Consider the following 5,529-nt stretch of genomic DNA (forward strand, 5'->3'; position numbering starts at 1 on the left):
ACACACACACACACACACACACACACACAAATATTCACAAAGAGAGAAAACCAAGAGTCATATACTTTACAAGGAAATCATCAGTTTTCAAAAATATGTATCATGACATTCTTGAATTTTAGAGTAGGTTCCATATCTGCCATTTTTTTTTTTTTTTTTTACTGTCTGCTTGTCAGTTTTAAACAATGTTGCTCTGTTAGTTGCATTGACCATCTTATTTGTCTGGATTTTTTAAAAGGTAGGTTATTTTCACAATTATAAACAACAGATAAACAACAGAGAACATTAAGACAACCACCAAGATAATTCAAGCTAAGCTTTACTTTGGAAATTTCACAAAATTGAAGGAAAAGCTTACCCTGAATTCATATGATCACTTGCCTGTAATGTACTTTATTCAAATATTCACAAAGAGATTTAGAAGTCTTTCCATCAATAAGAGATTGATTTAACATTTTGACTAAGTTTCAGCCATGCTAACAATTTAATTTTAGATAAACTTTTAATTTTAGACCAGTTTTAGATTTAGATAAAAATTGAAATATCACACAGAGAGCTCCTGTATTTTCTGCACATCAACTTCCCTATTATTAACAACATCTTTTTTTAAAAAAATATTTTTCAGTTTGAGGTGGACACAATATCTTTACCTTATTTTTATATGGTGTTGAGGATCGAACTCAGCATCCTGCACATGCCAGGCGAGCTCGCCACCGCTTGAGCCACATCCCCAGCCCTGTTAACAACGTCTTATTGGACAGTTGTTACATTAATGAGCCAATATTAATACAGCAATGTTAAGGCATAATTATTTCCTATAGTGTATACTGTATTCAGAATCCTTAGTTCTTCCTGGATGTCCTTTTTCTGCTCCAGGGTCCTATCTAGATGCTTCATAGCATTTAGTTGTCATGTCTCCTTGGGATCCTCTTGGCCCTGACAGCTTCTCAAATGACCTTGACATTTTTGAAGAGAGCAGCTCAGATATTTTGTAAAATATCCCCTATTTGATATTTGCCTGATGCTGTCTCATACTTAGACTGGGGTCATGGTTGGGAGAGAAAGACCTAGAAACAAAGTGCAGTTTCACCATGACATAGCAATGGTACTGCTTCAAATGTAAATTATTGGTGTTGACCTTGATCACCTGGCCAAGGGAGTATCTGTCAGTCATAGCTTTTTTTTTTTTTTTAAATCACAAATTTCCACTGAATATTTAAAAGATGATAAAAAATAGATTTATGTGCCTCCTGTTAAGAACAGCTTTTATTTGAAATAAATTAGAATTATAATGTTAATTTTGAGTAGGAAGAGATTGCATTGAGATGGATTCACCTAAAACTAGCCAAAATTGATAAGATGTTTGAATTTTCTGTCCAAGTTAAAATTTCACTTTTTTATTATTTTTTTTTATTTTTAATCACAAATTTCCACCTTTCCGGAATCACACATACCTATGTTGGATTTAAAACCTAAGTGAACAAATTTACCTTTTATTTCTTCTACCCATGACCTGTATGCCTATTATTTGTAGGAAATAATAGGAAAGAGAGAAACTTCCAAATGTTGGTAAAACAGATAATCAAGGAAGTTAAAAGAAGTGATAATTCATAAGGTGTATAATAATCATATTATATACCTTATATATATATATAATAATCATATTATAATGATAAATTATTTGCATAGAATTAGTTGTTGATAACTGGAACTCCCATAAACTGATCTAGACACGATCCTTAATCAGTATATTTACACAAATAAATAGGACATGTCCTCAGTGTTGTTTTGAAATATGTCAGCAAAGCATTTACTCCTCATTTGTCTTATTTTTCATGCTGGCTAATTCATTCTAATTCCCCCTTCTTTGCTTTCTAGAGTATCAGCCATGGGTTTCTATCCACGAGAAAGCAGAATGTCCATTTGAACAATAGATCCAAAAATTTTAAGGATATCCCCGGATATTGGCCTTATTTAATCACTCAAGGTAGAAATTCTTTAGAGAAATGTATTAACCCTCTGTAGGATGACATAGCACATAAAATTACATCTGTCTAGTGAAGTGTTTAATAAAATTTGGCACATAACAAAATCTGAAAATTAGGAATCAGTACTCTCCCTCTACAGAACAGCAAAGTCCACTTAAAATTATAGATAAAAAGGATGCTGAATTTAGTTATTTCAGAATGACTTATCTTCAATCTGATGTAAAAATAGATGCACTTTTATTCAACACTTTTATTAAGCATCTATTTTTCAATGCTGAGGATATAGTTATAAGAAAAACAGGCAGGAGTCCTTGCTCTCTGAAGCGTATGTTTCAGGTTGGTGGACTGTGTGTGTGTGTGTGTGTGTGTGTGTGAGAGAGAGAGAGAGAGCGAGAGAGAGAGAGAGAGAGAGAGAGAGAGAGAGAGAGAGAGAGAGAAGATAGAGAAGAAACAAATATGTTTATAAAACGTCAGCTGGTAAAAAGTGCAGTACAGAAAAACAGGACAGGAAGAGCTTAAGGAACATAGAAGAAAATGATGCAAATTTAAATAGGGTAGTCAGGGAGAGCGTGCTGAAAATCTGACATGTGAGCAACACCTGAGGAGACGAGGAGTGAACCACACATGGGAAAAGACTTTCCTAGCAAGGAGAGCAGGAAGCGCAAAGTTTTGTGAGGCAGGAGTATATCTGGCCTGTTTAGAGAATAGCAAGGGGTCTCCCATGGCTGGAAAGATGTGGATGGGGCAGAGTAGAAAGAGATGGAGTTAGACAGGTGGAGGAAACAGACCGTGTGGGACTTTGTAAGGACTGAGAAGGGTTTCTGGCAGAAGTGTGACATCTGAACCCAGTTCTAAAGTTTGTTCTGGCTATACTTTAGGATTGTAATTAGGAGTCCATTGCAGTGATCCATGTGAGAATGGGTGGTGCAATGGAGATGGTGAGAAGGGTGGAACTTGAGCTGTTTTGAAAGGCGAGCCGGCTGGTTTTGGTGCCCAGTCAAGTGGGATGTGAGTTTCTTTTTGGCATGGGCAACAGGGACTATGTAGGACTTTCAGAAATTTCTCTTCTCTTGTCTGCATAATAAAGAGTAGGAAAAAAACTGAGATTTACAAGGTTCTCTGTAGAAGACTGTATAATTATACACTCTGAAGAGGGAAAGTAATCAACCTAGAGCTATTAGAGATAATAGAACAGAAGAAAAACTGCAGGTCAAAAGATACAATAACACAATTCAGTCTGATACTCAAATACCTTTACTAGGAAGCTAAAAACATAATAGTGAAAGACTTCAAATTAATGATAGCCACAAAATTGAATTATGTGTTAATTAAGCTCATGTGAGGATATGTATCTCTAGAAAATTCTACAAAAGTTTAAAGATAAAAAAATAGAGAAATATGTCCTATTCCTGGGTTGGAAGATCAAATGGAAGAGGTAACTTTTGATGGCTTAATCTGTAGTTTTAATGTAACTTCAGCTGAATTCCAATGATGTCATTGGCATTTTATAGAATTCAAGATAATTGATTCTACAGTAAAAATAGTGAGATAGACAAGCATACTAGAGGGCTAATGAAGGAATAATAATTAGCTCAAAAATAGACTGTTTTAAAAACAATAACTTATCTGATGTAACACTGCATTAAGAGGAGAAATACAGACCTTTAAATAATACAGAGCATGCATTAATAATTTTAAATACATATGAAAACACAATACATTGCAAATGAAAGTAATGAAATTATAAAGAACATAATTTTCTTGTACATTCTGCTGGGAGTAACTTTATTTCAGTAAGGTACAAAAAGAAATTTTCCCTCAAAGAATTGTAATTTAAAAAATCAACTCATATACAAAGAGATTTTGATTATTTAACCAAAGAGGAAAACCAGTTTAGATTATTGGAGAAGTTGTGAATAAAAGATGGGCAAAGGTGTCTAAAGAAAATTCAACTATCTGCAAAATTACAATAAAACAAGGATAAAATAGTAGCAAAATATTTTAAGTTACTGCAAGAGGTCCAAGCATTAGATGGATAATGTTAAGTATTCTTTAGAGTTTCTGATAATTTTCAAATTTAATATAGCAGATGGAGGTTTAGTATATAAAATACACAAAGAGCTTATAAAACTTCAAAAATTGTCACTAAATCTCCAATAGACACACACACACACACACACACACACACACACACCTACCCAGAAATCACTCATCCAAAAGAAAAAAATCTCTAATATTATTTATAAACAAAGATATATAAATTAGTTGTGTGGTCAGTTACATACCTGGGAATAAGCCCACATCCAGGGGTAGCTGATGAATCTTAAAGAAAGCTACCTCACACCATAGAAGCCACACTATTGATGGATTCAGTCCTCCACCAAGGCAATATTTTAAGTCAGCTTTAAAATATTTTTAGTTTTATTCTGGGAAACCCATTGGGTAGAGAGATGAGATGGGAGGGGAGGGGAGGGGAAGGGGGGATAGGAAGGGCAGCAGAATAAAATAGACATTATGATTGCTGTATGTATATAGGTGACTGCATGATCAATGTGATTCTGCAACCTGTACAATCAGAAAAATGAGAAATTATACCCCATTTAATTCAAATGTATGAATTGTCAAGATCATTGTACTGTCATGTGTAACTAATAAAAAAAAGAAAAATAATTTGAAAACAGATAAATGTTTCATGCACAAAGATAAGTAATAGAAAGCAACAACTAGAAACAAAAAATAAATCTTTTACAATTTGAGAAAGATAAGTAACCTGTAGTTCAGTGATGCCATGCATGATCCAGATTCATGTTTACTATGAATCTGAGGTAGAAAACTAATATTTGCCACATAAGGTTTATAAGGAAAAAGAGCAAAATTCTCTCCATGTTCCAGAAACAGAACAATGTTTCTCCTATGGTTAAAAGTAGAAGATATAACTAAGAAACGTTGTTGAGTGCAGGTGAAAGGAATTTGGATATAATTGGTGGCAAATTTCAAAAGCCATGAAATAATTAATGTGAGCATGTACCTATATTAAGGAATCAGTTGGAAATGCTTGGGTGCTACAAGAAATGGATCAAATGACCATTTCCTTATGTTTTGACTTCCTTAAACAACGCAGCTCATTTCATTTGAGAGCTGGGGTGAGCGTGAGCACTGTCTGTTGAGATCTTTGTTCTTTGGTTCTTTGGGACAGGGAGTCACGGGGGTAGGGGTGGAGTAGAGGAAGCTGCGTGGAAGGCAACTGGGTCACAAGACTCCATGTCCTGGGGGAGCTGTCAAGCTGAGCTGGATCCCAGTAGATGTTGCCATGTGAAGCAGGTCCTTGGCCAGCAGGACAATGGTCAGTGGTTAGGAGGTCAGAGAGAAAGTCCTGGGATGGAGGGGGAAGCAGCCTGCTGGAAGAGAAGAGTTACCTGGAGGGCTTCCCCCCACCCCAGCGAAGGGAATCCAGGGGTGATTAATCACTTAGCCACATCTTAAGCCCTTTTTAATATTTTATTAGAGATAGGGTCTCGCTGAGTTGCTTATTGCCTCTCTA

This window comes from Marmota flaviventris, chromosome 12, assembly GCF_047511675.1.
Source record: "Marmota flaviventris isolate mMarFla1 chromosome 12, mMarFla1.hap1, whole genome shotgun sequence".
In the NCBI taxonomy this organism is placed as follows: Eukaryota; Metazoa; Chordata; class Mammalia; order Rodentia; family Sciuridae; genus Marmota; species Marmota flaviventris.